The sequence below is a fragment of the Meles meles genome, chromosome 16, assembly GCF_922984935.1.
Source record: "Meles meles chromosome 16, mMelMel3.1 paternal haplotype, whole genome shotgun sequence".
Classification (NCBI taxonomy): Eukaryota; Metazoa; Chordata; class Mammalia; order Carnivora; family Mustelidae; genus Meles; species Meles meles.
The window spans coordinates 41,042,194-41,056,885 of record NC_060081.1 but is presented as its reverse complement, the minus strand read 5'-3'; positions in this window follow the sequence as shown (position 1 = coordinate 41,056,885).

Sequence of the window (14,692 nt, the reverse complement as noted above, 5' to 3'; positions counted from 1 at the left end):
ATTCATATACACAAACTTTAGTTAAAAAATTAAAAAGAAAAATTTGGTAAAATTCATAACACAAAATTTGCCATCTTAACTATTTTTAGATGTATAGTTTGGTAGGTTAAGCACATTCACACTGTTGTACACCCAATCTCCAGAACGCTTTTCATCTTGCAAAACTGATACTCTATACTCACCGAATAGCAATTCCCCATCCTCACATAGTCCCAACCTCTAGCAATCACTCTTTTACTCTCTCTCTCTATGGACTTGACTGCTCTTGATACTTCGTGTAAGTGGAATAGAACAGCATCTGCCTTTTGGTGACCAGCTTATTTCAATCAGCATAATGTCACCAATGTTCATCTGTGTTGCCGCATGTGTCCAAATTTCCTTTCTTTTTAAGGCTGAAAAATCTTCTGTTATACGTATATAGAGAACATGGCAATGTTCAATGGGCAAAGCTGCCTATTCTTGCAAAGGAGAAGGGACTTCAGAATCCCATTCATCCATCAGTGACGTTCATCTGCCAATGGACACTTGAGATGAATCTACCTTTTGCTTATTATGAATAATGTTACCAAGACTATGGATATACATCTAACCTTTTGAGACTCCACTTGCAGTTCTTTTGGATACCTACCTAGATCAAATGGTAATTCTATTTTTAATTTTCTGAGCAACCGTCAGAGCATTTTTGCTTTAAGAGTTTTCTAAAAGGGACCACAGGGTAAGAAGATTAACCAGGTCTTTGTGATCAAACAAATCTGGCTACAAATGCTACAAATGGCTAAACTACATACTGTCCTTTAGTATGTCTCTTATTTCACTTCCTTTTGGTATACTCCTCTCTAAAAGAGATATTTCTATCTACCTTATAGAGTCATTGTATAGAGTAGAGATGGTAATATATGGAGAGAACCTACACGTACAAGACCCTTAAACGTGCTAGTTCGCCATTCTTTGATAACTGTCTGAATGGAAATGCTTCACCTAAAGACATAAAGGTCTGACAAGAGAATTTTAAACATCAGAGGCATCTGGCTGGGACAGCCACCATGGCAGGGTTCTGAGGAACCCACATGCTGTCCTGCACCACACGGGGTAAGCAATTAAGTCTTCTATGCCTCCCTAAGTCAGGCCAGTTTGGGCTCTCACATTGCAAACAAGCATCCTTTCCATGGTCTACGTACTGTGCCACATTTCCCACCTTTTGTGCTTTTTGAAGGTGATTTTTCTGTTTAAAATGGCATTCAGCACAGTGCTAAAATGCTGCTTAGTGTTTCTAAGATAAACTTCGTTCCGGCATGCGTTATAGTATGTCGGCTGTGAGTTCAGTGTTAATGACCTAATTTAATACGACGTTTTACCAAAAAGTCACATAAAACAAGGCTATGAGTTCATTGGTTGATGAAAATGTGACCAGAGGCTCACGGGAATGACACCTTGTATTTCGCCTAGGAGCAGTGAGCGGTTCAGTATTCTCTCATTCGTGGTTCATGATGACTTTCTAGAACAGCACTCCGGCAAATAACAAGCATTGACTATATTTTGGTGTAAAATACTGTTCAGGGTTGGAAATGGTGGATGGAACCGGAGGAAGTTGCTTGAATAGCAGGACTGGGCCTTGTCTTGCTGCTGGAGAGTCAATGGCAGTGTAACATGGTTAGATTTTTAAACCCTGATGTGAAATGGATAGATTTGAAGAAAGATGTAGGTGAAGGGAGGTGGAATTCAAACTATTCTCCAGGATTTTGTACTTGGATCAGCCAGCTGTCCACAATACCTGGGTGCACATACACTTCCAAAAGTATGATCCTGTTATATATAAACAATGAATCTTGGAATACTAAATCAAAAACTAATGATGTACGGTATGGTGACTAACATAACATAATAAAAAATAACAATTAAAAACAAAAGTATGATCCTGGATGTGCTATGGACTGAAATGTGTCCCCCCCCCCCCACCCCGCCGTCCAAATTCACACATGAAAACCCTAACCCCCAGTGCAGTGGTATTAGGAGGGAGGGGGTCTTTAGGTGGTGGCGAGGGTTAGAGGAGATCACCAGGGTAGGGTCCTCATGATGTGATTAGTGCCCGTTTAAGGATGGACCCTGGGGAGGTTGCTCACTCTCTCTCTGCCATGTGAGGACACAGAAAGAAGACAGCTGTCTGCAAGCCAGAGGAGAGCTCTCACCAGAAACCTCCCATACCGGCACCCTGCTATTAGACTCCTAGCCCCACCTCTGAACTGTAAGAACACAAATTTCTATTGTTTCGGTCACCCAGTCTATGGCATTTTGTTTTGACAGCCTGAGCAGACTAAGGGAGTATGCAAGCTCAAAAAATCCTAAAGATGATTTCAAAGAAAAAGCAGGCAGGCAATTTTTTTTTTAATTTTAATTTTTTGGTTGGAATAAAAATCAGCTTAGAGGTTAGTTGTATGGCTATCTTTCTACTGGAAAACCCACTCAAAGAGGAAAACCCATTGGATAGTATCTAATTTGCATTTCTTCTTTTCTCTGATTGATTACACACACACACACACACACACACACTCTCTCTCTCTCTCTCTCTCTCTCTCATTCCCAGGCATTCATTCTCTACTTTGGAACACATAAGAAAGAGCAATGGATTGAGAGGCAAGGGATTTTAGTTCTCGCCCCAATTTTGCCACTGACTCGATGGCATCTCTGTGCCTCGGTTTTTCAGTGTTTACATGAGGACAATAATGTTGTCTTAGCTCAACCCAGATCAGAAAGTCACTGCTGTTAAGATAAACAGACCGTAGATGTAAAAAGAAAAAGTTAAAAGGCTGTAAAGATGCAAAGTATGAACATGGCAGAAATAGAAATTGCCTCTGAATCGCTGGGAATCCAAGCCTGAAATAATTCTTGGAAGCAAGAAAGTCATTTGGGACTTTGTAAGTGTCACATTGCTCTTCATGGTTTAAGAACACGGGAGTAGCTAAGAGATGTTACTAGGGAAATGCATTCCTACCACTTGACAATAGTCATTTGCGTGGAACTCCATTTTTATTCTCATCTGTATGACAAATATACCCATATGCAAACCAGGTCCCGCCTCAACTCAAATTCAGGGGGAAAGAAAAAAAGAAAAAGAAAAGAAAATTTGCACTGATAATCGAAGTGGCTAATGGATTGGTTTATCCTGACTACAGAGGGCTGCGTAGTTGGTCTGTGCTGAGTATCATTCTCAGTGTTTGGGGAGAACCCAGCAGCTCAAGCTCCAATCTGTGCCTCTGAGAAGATAACAATGCAGTTGGGGATAAGAGATTGACACTAAGAGCTGCTAAATGGAGCAGGGAAGTAGTACAAGAGATGTCACCGGCAGATTTGTGACAAGTGCTGACAGTGTGTCAAGATTTCAGAGAAGGAAGAGGTGAGAGAAAGCAGAGCTAATCATTGAATTTCCTACCAGAAAGAAGGGACTCGAGTTGGCCTTGGTGACTGACTGCTGAGGATTTGGGTAGGAAGAGAGGACAAGGACAGTGTCTCAAGTGGGAGAAATATGGGTTAGAGAAGTCACGTGCATATCAATCAGCTGGGATCAACTAAGCAAAGTCTTTATGTGCATTGTGACTGATGGCACAGCTGGGCTCAGACTGTGGTCATACATCTGCTGATCCCATAGCCCAGGTCACAATTCCCTCTCCTGCTTCCTTCGGGTCATGGGGCCTTCGAAGTGACTGAACACCAGAAATTATCATTTAAAACAGCGATGTCCACCATGAGTGGCATGGAACCTCAATACCTTTTTGAAGTATATTAGTAGGTCTTGCCCTAAAAATAGACACATGTGGCCAGAAAAGCTTAGGACACGCTACATACCAGAACCCCAGTGGAGATTTTCCATGCACATTAATAGATGTACCAGATTGATTTTGGTAACTTGGCCCCATTCCTGCCCCTATTTTATAAGATTTAAAGATTCTTTGACAGCAGAACACAATACAGAGACACTTGTCTAGATGAAAGGCAAAACTCTGTTAGTCACAGCTCTGAAGGAGAGGAGGGTGCCACACAGGGCCGTGCAGGGGTATTGTACTGGGGGACAGGCTTAGAGCAAACTAGGCATTCAGAGGCATCTTAAGTATGGCAAGCAGGGTGGGGTTAGCTGGGTGTCACGAGCTCTCTGGGACTGGCTAACCTGAATGATCTTGTGAGCTCCAGAGCATAGGTCTGTTCCTAATGGTCTGGCACCTGACCCCAGCAATTCTGGTGGGTGCATAAGGGCCAACAGTGATAACAGAAATGGTTGGGGTGTGGACTTAATCAGGGCAAGTGACAGGCCTCTAATCAGGGCCTCAAAAGTGGGTCAGGACAGCATTTCCAAAAACAACAACAATAAAATATGTCACTCCTTTCTGGGATCTCTGCAAAATTCTAGGAACTAGAAGCCTGATAACTATGCTACTAAGGTTTCCCTAGGAGGCAGGGCTCCCTGATTAAATGCTGCCAGGCAGAGACACTGATCTAAAATAAAAGGCAGAAGGGAGAGAAGATCTGTTGTTTCTCTATCAAGTGGCAGGAGCATATATGACATTGGTAGATAGAAAGCTTTATGGTCCTTTCCAGATATTCCCCTGAACCTCCGCGTCAGGGCTGGAGATTCCAGTGGTATCTCTGTGCCTTCCGGACCCTTGTGATCCTTGGATCTAACGGTACCTTCACTGATCTTGCAGCTCTGGCCCTTTCAATGGGGCCATAAGTCCCCAGTGCCCCATAGCCAATCCTTTCTGCCAGAATTCTAATGTGGTTGTTGCTTTCCTGACTGGGCCCCAAGAGCATAGCATAGGTAAACTTCTGAGAGGCCTTTCTGTAAAACAAGGCAAAATAATTTAAATGAGCATTTCCCAAACATTTCTGACCATAGAACCTACCCCCCAACACCCTCATTCCCTCATAGGAAATACCTTCTCATCTCCTAGGAATCTGTGTTCCATGATACACTCTGGAAAATACCTAAGCATTTGTAGAAGGAGAGCTAGGAATCCATAAACATGAGCTTATCTCAGCTGTGTGACCTTGGGTAAGTCACATCACTTCTCCGGCCTTTAGTTTCTTCACTGAATCAAAGAAAGAGCTGGATGAATTCACTGACATTTTTTGCAACTCTAACATTTTTCGATTCTGTGAGACCTGGTGTCCTAAAAACTACCACTGTTCAGGTAGTAAAAGCAAAAACAAAAACAAAACAAAAAACCCTGTTTTTTACTTTGTCGTCTCTTCCTTCTTGGCTAAATTTGCATGGATATTTTGAGATACGAGCTAGGAAAATTCCCAGAGAACTGGCAGCAGTGAAGAAATGCCGGGTAGCTCTTACCAGAGTGTTACGCTGCTTCTAGAATATTAGTTCTGACCCTAGAAATATGGCCCCTTCAGAACATGTTCACTTTTGTATGCCAGAGGAAAAAAGAGACGCAAGGAGGACAGTTCCAGCACTCAAAGTGAGCCATTTTAATGGGTCACAAGCTCCTTGTCACTGGGGACATCTGAGTGGAGACTAGAGATGAGCTTGGCAGGGGTAACAAGGATTAAGTTTTGTCTCTTGAGAGTGTGGTGGCTGAAAGGGAAGGCACAGATCATCTACACAGATTCCCACATTTTACAGATGATGAAATGAAGGACCAGAGATGTCATATGGATTTCCCAAGGTCACACAGTTAGTCGATAGCAGAACTGGGAGAAAGGCCCAGGGCATTTCCTTGCTCTCCACTATGTTATTCTGCATGCCTGGAATTCATTTTCTTTCTAGAAGTATAAGTCTCTCCCTGAACATTTATTCTAGAACCCTTTAAGGAAGCAAAGTTATTAAGCTTGACCTGGGCAGCACTCCAAGTTGCCAGGTACTGGGGGAGGCTGACAGGGTTGGAAAGTCAGACATCAACCTTTTGCCCTCAGACTTCTTCTCTTCAGCATCCTTGGGGTGGAGAGCCCATATTTCAGCCCTGCTGTGCCTTCTGATGTCAGCCCAGCCATCAGGCTTCTGAACACCCCGCATGGCACCCTCTATCCCCAGAAAGACAGCTGCTAAGTTGGTCTCCACAGGCAGCGTGGAGAAACCAACCTGCACATAAGCCTCTCCTGCACGGTTTGTTCTCAAACTACTCCTCCCGGAGAGGCCACAACATGGAGCCTGGGGGCGGCGCCATTTGTCATGCTGGCGGCTGGGAGCCAGGACCAGGGCTTCCTTTGCTAACTGCTTGACAGAATCCACGTTGGCATTCTCTGCGCAGCTGGTAGTGGGTGTGTGTGGAGGGTAATGGCCTTTTCTTTTATTATCCAACTGCTTTTATTATCCAAATGCTCTTGAGAGGAGAACCAAACACTGCTCTGGAAGTACAGAACTGTGACTGTGACTTTGCAAGAGGAGCCAGTGCCTGAAGCAGACCCCATTTCAGCGAAAGCCTTTTTTTTTTTCCCCAAAGAAAACCCAAGAGTGGTCGAGGAGAAAGGAATAAAGTGCTAGAAACCTTTGAGGTTTTCTCTTTTTCGGAGAATGATAGAAACAAAGACAAAGTAGCCTCTAGTAAAAAAAAAAAAATGTCTGAGTTTTAAGTAAGCTGTTTGTTCCTTTTGTGTGGGATTCGGTGAGACCTTGTGAAAACTTCTAACAGGGAAGAAGCCAGGGACAGTAGGGAAAAGGCAGTCCTGACTTTTTGACATGCTGTGCTGGGGGATTCTCTGAGAAGTCAAGAGGGCAGATTAGATTAGGAGAGTTTGGGCCTTACACCTTTTTTTGGTTGCTGCTCAGGGTTAACACCAAAGCGCCACCTTTAACCTTGCTCTGATCTCTTGGGCCCACGTTGTAGTGATTCGAGTCTCTGTTGATGATTTCCCTTTGATTCCACATCTGTGGTCACTCCCCAGTTCAGCTCACCGCCGTCACTTGCCTTTTACTCTTCTCACTCGTTTCTCACTGACAATGCTGCATTCTCCACATGCTGCAGTTGGCTCCTGGAGATGACCCTCTCAAGCACAGATTTAATTCTGTGAGTCCCCTCTTCAAAATCCTCTGCTATCTCAACCCTGAATTATTTTTTTCATGACCTAGCCAATTCTCCGTCCTTTTGCCCCAACCCGGGAACAGACCCCATCTCCAATCTTGCTCTTGTTCTTTATCTGAAATCTATGAAACTTCAGAGGAAAGAAGTAGTTTAATCTGTACTGTTCATACTTGAGGATTATCAGCCACATGAGCAGGGCTTAAGCAGTGTGTCCCCACACCGTGTGCCCACCCTCTTTATGGAGCAAAGGGAGTGTCCGTGATTTTTCCTCTGGGTAGGACAAGTGGCTGGAAAGAGGTTTATTCATCTGTTAGATGTCTGATAAGATAGCAAGCTCTCTGCTAAGTTTCCAGGATACATTAGGAAAGCAGACAAGCAAGATTTTTGCTTGAGGAGGAGCTTAAATTTCAGTGGGAGATGCAGATACAAACAACTAACTAAAAGTAATAATTATAGGTAAAAACTACCCAGGTGGTATGCTGTCATCACAGTAGGGAGGGATGTTAGAGTTATCTAGTAAGGGGTAAGACATTATCTAAGTTGAAGCATAAAGCATGAGAAAGAGGTTCTTGTGGGGGGCTGTCTTTTGGAGAAGGAAGGAACCTGGAAGGGTAGAAAATGGTTGCCTGCAGATTGTATACAGTAGGAAAGGACATTGTACCAGCTGGCCCTTCCTGCCTTCTGGGAGAGGGACAACAGAGTAAAGCCCACAAGATAATTTGCCATCCCTCCTTCTTCTATTAAGCACTGTATTTGAATTCCTAGCCAATGCATTAAGGCAAGAAAAAGAAATAAAAGGTGTAAATATTGGAAAAGAAGTAAAGGTATCTTTATTTGCAAATGACATATTGTATAATATAAAATCTAAAGGACTGGATTAACTCCTAGTCAATTTATCAAGGTCACAGGATACAAGTTTAATATAAAAAAAAAAACTAAATTTTTTTCTATACCAGGAAGAAACTATTGGAAAAATGACAGTAAAAATAACAACATTGTTTATATTAGCATCATAAAACATTAAATTTATTGTATTAAATCTAGTGAAAGATGGACAAGACCTCCATGCAGAAAACTATAAGTATTGGTGAGAGAAATTAAAAAGTCCTAAATAAGTAAAGTGAACTACCATGTTTATGAAATGGAAAACTCAAAATTGTTAAACATGATAAATCTCCTTAAATTGATCCAAACAAATTTTTTTACAGGAATTAAAAACATTAAAAAAATTATGAAAATGAAAAAAATGTATGAAAATGAAAAATCTTACAATTTTGGAAAAGAGAACAAGATTGAAGAACTTACACTACTTGATTTCAAGACTTATTATAAAGCTACAGCAATTGAAACACTGAGGTACGTCAGTATACCAGTTGACACATAGAAACATGGAACAGAACTGACAGCCTAGAAATAGAATGGCACATTATGGTGAAATCATTCTAAACAAAGGACTCAATGAGATTCAATAAAGAAAGGAAACTCCTTTCAACAAATAGTTATGAAACAACTGGGTATCTGCAATATTGTAATTTAGATTACTGTAATTTAGAAGACTATATATCTGATTAGTCATTTGTCCAAAATATATTTCTCATATATTTGGTCTTTATCCATGGTTCCTGGCTCATGGCTCCCAAAACTTTTGGAATTTCCTGAGTGATAAGAGCAATGGGAACATCTTTTGTTATAATACTTTTTCTCTTGAGTTCCTAAAATCATTTTAGAGTCACAAAGGTGAACTGAGTGTCTTGTTTTTCATAATAAGCCTCTTTTGACAATAACCAGTTTTATGTTAAGAATGACTTTTGGAAATCACTTAAGGATGGAGGTTGGTTTCAGGGGAACCAACCATGAATAGAAGGTTGGAATATTCAGTACCCCTCTTTCTGGGGAGAAGGGATTGAACCAATCACCAATGACCAATTATTTAATTATTCATACCCATGCATTAACAAAACTTCCATGAAAACTCAAAAGGAGGTGGTTCGGAACACTTCAGGGTTGGTGAACACTGTTGGTTTGGGGACAGTGTCACACACCAAGACATCATGGGGGCTCCAGGCTCTTACGTTGTACCTCGCCTTATGCATCTCTGCCATCTGCTCCTGAGTTTACATCCTTTTAGTTTAGTTTATGTTCTTTAAAGTTGCCTATTATGTTCCAGTTATCTACATGTCAATCATTACCTCACTTCTTCATTGTCTTGATTGTTGTAGCTTTATAAAAAGTCTTGAAATGAAATAGTGTTTATATCCTTTATAAGAAGCCAATGATCTAGTAAGTCAAATGTTTCTCTGAGTTCTGTGAGCTGCTGGAGCAAACTAAGTGAACCTAAGGAGGGGGTTGCTGGAACCCCCAGTCTACAGCTGGCCAATCAGAAACACAGGTGATGACGTGGAATTGAAATTGGCATCTGAGGTGGAGGGCAGTCTTGGGGGGTCTGAGCCCTTAACCTGTAGAATCTGATGCTGTCTCTGGGTAGAAGGTGTCGGCATTGAGTTGAATGAAAGGATACCCGGCTGGTGTCAGAGACTTGCTTATTGGCTAGTGCAGGAAGTTCCTCCCATCATATGTATATTGTAATTGAGTTCAGAACCTTTTAATATTCATAGAAAAATACTTTGATCCTTACTTTGCACCATATCCCAAAATTACTTTGAGATTAATCATAGACTGAAGCATGAAAACTAAAATTATAAAGCTTCCAGAAGGAAAAATAGGGAGAATATTTTCCTAACATGGGGTAGCCAATTTTTTGTTGCTGTTTTTAAAAACACTAAGTAGAAAAGAAAAAAAAGGGGGGAGGTTAATTGAGCTTTGTCAAAATACAAATTTCTCAACAAAGACATCATTAAGAGAGAGAACAGGCAAACCATACACTGTGGGAAAGGACAAAGGACGTATTAGAGAACACTTACACATCAATCATAAAAAGACAACAATCTGACAAAAATGGACACAGACTTACACAGACACTTGACAAAAAAAAGATATAAGAAAGGCCATTAAGCATGGAAATCAAAAACCTTACTGAAATACCACTTACCCACTGTAATGGTTAAAATTTTTAAAAAGGCTATTGATACTTAATCTTGGCAGGGATATGGAACTACTGGAACTCTTGGTCAATTCTACAGTGAGATTGTAAAATGCTGTAAAAAGTAGTTGATGATTGCTTATAAGCTAAACATGCAGTTAACATATGAAATGGAAATTACATTCCTAAGTGTGTAAGAAGAGAAACCAAATACATGTACACACACACTACAAAAATATTCATAGCCAGTGTATTTGTAGTAGCCCCAAATTGGAACAATCCTATTGTTCATCCCCAGGTGATTGTGTGAACAAATTAAAGTGTACCTATACTTGGCAAACCACACAGTGATAAAAATAAATGTACTACTGATACAAACAACATGGATGAATCTCCAAAATATGTTGAATGAAAGCAGTCACTCCTAAGGGTAATGTAGTATATATATTCCAATGATGTGAAAGTCACAAACAGACAAAACTAATTTATAATGATACAGATCAGCATAATGGATGACTCTGTGGGTCACTGATAAATGTCATGAGGAAACTTCCAGAAGTGATGTAATGTGCTGTATTCTGTTTTCAGTAATCGTTCCTGAAGTGTTTATACTTTTCAAAGCTTAGCAAACTATACACCTAAAATATGTGTATTTCAATGGACATAAACTGCACCTCAATTAAACAAGAACTCTGCTTCCTTTTCCCACTCCCTGAGAGTAATGTTCAGGAAGCGTGGTTGGTAGAATGCGGAAAAGTCTGGGATAGGAAACTTATGCCTTTGTGTTGTTTTTATCAGACCTTTTTGTGTTCAAATTGTCTGGGCTGCTTCATTTGGTGGTTGTAAAGATTAATAACATTAATTAATTAACCACTACCAATAATAAAATAACACCCTGTATGTGAAATGTATCTTTCTTTACAATAAAAGAAGTGTTTTTCCTTTTTTTTTTTTTCTGAGCAGCACAGAATCAGATGTGAACTTCAGATAGGGGTGAGATGCTTCAGTTGATGCAGAAGCAGGAAAATGAGAGGGGTAGGGACTTTCCTCTTTCCTTCTCTCCCAGACATTGGACCTTGAGGCACCTCTGCTCAGCAGGAAATAGTATGAAAGCCATGAAAGGGATTCTTTTGTGCCCCACTCATCGCATTGTCCTCCGCTAGAAAATCTTGGTAAATACTGTTATAGAACCTCGCAGCCTTGCTGGAAACATAATTTCTCAGCTTGCGAGAGGCTCAAATAATAGAGCTTGGCTGGCACCTGTCCTCATCTACTCATTGAGCACAGCTCCTGTTTACTATGAGGGATCCAAACCATGATGTTTGGATTTGTGTCCTCCATTGGAACCCATTCCTAGCCCTTGCGTACCAGGGTCCAATATACAAAGGGATGAATAAGTACTAGTGAGTCTTGCCCAATCTTCTTTTTCATCATTAGCTTTGTTTTTTTCTTTCTTCTAGCTCTTTTCCTGTTCTTGTGTCATTCTTTTCTTCCTAATCTCCACCTGCTTGTCTGGTGTTTGGCCCCTGCTCTCTCTGGACCTCAGAAAAGAAAGGGATATATTCATGACTATAAATCCCCCTTTCCGGGAATTCATTGCTCTGCAATTCTCCACTCAATACCTGATAATGGGCAGGTAGTTAAAGGGGAAAGGGCACAGGTAAGCACAGACAGGAATGAATACATGTACAGAAAATGCTGACTGATTTGAAAGAAGCGCTGGCTGAGGGTGCGCCCTCAGGTGCATATGCCTCAAATTACATTAAGATTACTCAAGAACACTGTGGTTACTCCCTCTAGAAAAGAGTTTTAAGCATTAATTAATGAGTGGTTAGTTCAGCCTCATGAGTTATCGCTCTAATAAAATGGGTGTTGAAGCACGAATCACAGCCAGTTTCCGTGCATTATTGCTATTCTAACAGACCTCTCTAATTCAACAATTAGGAAGCATGAATTGTGGTTTAATAGACATAATTTGATGATATAAAATTGTTCGTCTGGTGTGAGCCATTCATCTTCGTTAATACAGTTCAGGTCACATGGAAAATGACTCTTTTGAGTAGGACCTACAGCAGTTTTTGTTTTTCCTCCCTGTCCTCTCTACAATCTGTTCTGGGAAACCAAGAGGGAGGTTTTCCCAATACAATCTCTGGTATCAACTCTGTGATCTCAGGCAAGCCACACCATCTTGTGGGATGATGTGGTTGACATGTATGTCTTAATTACACAATAAAATCAGGCTCTCGGGGGCAGATATCCAGTCTTCTGTCTCTCATGCATATCCCCATAATGCTTAGACATTATGATTAGCAAGAATTTTGACTGCATAAAATTGAATTTCAATCATTTAATTGAATTAAAAATAAAATGAGAAGATCTTCATGTGGAATTCAGTGAATTCACATAAAATGTAGGCAATTTATTAAGTCACATTTGTTTCTCTACAGTGGTTTTTATTTCATTCATTCTAAGGGCATTAAGAATGTTATAGCCAAACTGTGGAAAGAACCAAGATGCCCTTCAACGGATGAATGGATAAGGAAGATGTGGTCCATATACACAATGGAGTATTATGCCTCCATCAGAAAGGATGAATACCCAACTTTTGTAGCAACATGGACGGGACTGGAAGAGATTATGCTGAGCAAAATAAGTCAAGCAGAGAGAGTCAAGTATCATATGGTCTCACTTATTTGTGGAGCATAACAAAGAACACTGTGGACATGGGGAGATGGAGAGGAGAGGGAGTTGAGGGAAACTGGAAGGGGAGATGAACCATGAGAGACTATGGACTCTGAAAAACAACCAGAGGGTTATGAAGGGGCGGGGGTGGGGGGTGGGGAGGTTGAGGTACCAGGTGGTGGGTAATAGGGAGGGCACGTACTGCATGGAGCACTGGGTGTGGTGCAAAAACAATGAACACTGTTACGCTGAAAATAAACAAATTAAAAAAAAAAAAGAATGTTATAGCTTCCTCCATAGACCCTCTAGTTTGCTTCCCAGCACCATCGCCATTCAGCCTTGATCCTCTCCGGCTTCACTCAGCCACATTTGAGCTTCCACCATCATCTTTGCCAAACATCAAGTCCCTGGTCAAATTTCCCTGTATGTGGGCCTTTCCTTCAATCTCTGGTTTTATCATTCATGATCCTTTTGAAGTTGCTTCTCAGAGAAACTGGATAATTTAATAGAAGGGCTTATATTTTCTTATTTTAGCATACATTAATTTAGTGATAACTTGTCTTGCTTATTCTTCGAGAGTGTAACGTTATTTATTATTTTTAGCACTTATTGGCCAATTCAGCAAAAATTTACACTATTCTGAATGTGAACATGAAAAGGAACAGAATGGCAATGACTGACATTGAAATTGATTAAGAAGGGAATATTCTGGGTTCCTCTTCTTGCTCTGCTGATAACTTAACTCTTCATGTAACCATGGACAAGATTCTAAGCCTCTCAAAACCCCACTTTATCTATAAAGATAATTATACCTCCTAAGGTTGCTGTAAAATCAATTGAGATAATTGATGTGGGAAGGCTTTCAAAAAGAAGAGTTCTGTACAAAGACAAAATTAACAATGTAGTTGTGCATGACAAAGCCTAACGTGGTGGCCTTTCTTTATAGGGCTGGCTTGGATAAAAGTTACCTGTAATGTTCTTTAGTGCCTCAGTCCCCAATGTCCCAAACCAGACTCGGCGTCTTCCTGCAGAAGCTGTGATTTTACTATGTTCCATAACTTGGCTAATCATGTCACTGTTTTGGTCACTAAGAAACCTAAAACATTGACATTGAAGCCATCTTTGACTTGGGCGGCCATACCCCATTTTGGATAACATCATTCTGATAAATGCTGGCTGACCCCATAGATTAGTTTTTGAATACTGCAAACCAGGGGTCTCAAAACAATAGGCATTTATTTTCTTAAAGTTCTGGAAGTTAGAACAGGTATCAGTGAGGTTGTTCCTTGTGGAAGTTGTAAGGGAAAATACATCCCATGTCTCTCTCCTAGTTTCCAGTGGTTGCCAACAATCCTTGACGCTTCTAGACACCACTCCACTCTCTGCTTCCATGTTCACATGGGATTTTTCTCCTTGTGTCTCTCTGTCTCCATCCTATTCTTAGAAGGACACCAGTCATTGGGGTGAGGGCCCTCTCTAATCCAGTTTGACCCCATCTTAACCTGATTACAACCCTACTTCCAAATAAGGTCTTATTTACAGGCACTGGGAATTAAGACTTGAACATATTTTCGGGGGAGATATAATTCTGAAACATTATCAAAAGATCCTTTTTACTCTTCAGAGTGCCTAGTTTGAATAGCCACTAAACACTCTGACTCTCCACCCTCTTCCCTTCATCTTATCCCAGCAGAACCAGGAAAGAATAGTGTCTTGGCTTTGATCTTTCTAAATCTATACCCACAATAGGCACCTTCATTACTGACATCTCTTGCTGTTTTCTCTCTTAATCTTTTTTTTTTCCATTTTATTTATTTTTTCAGCGTAACAGTATTCATTCTTTTTGCACAACACCCAGTGCTCCATGCAAAACGTGCCCTCCCCATTACCCACCACCTGTTCCCCCAACCTCCCACCCCTGACCCTTCAAAACCCTCAGGTTGCCCCAACC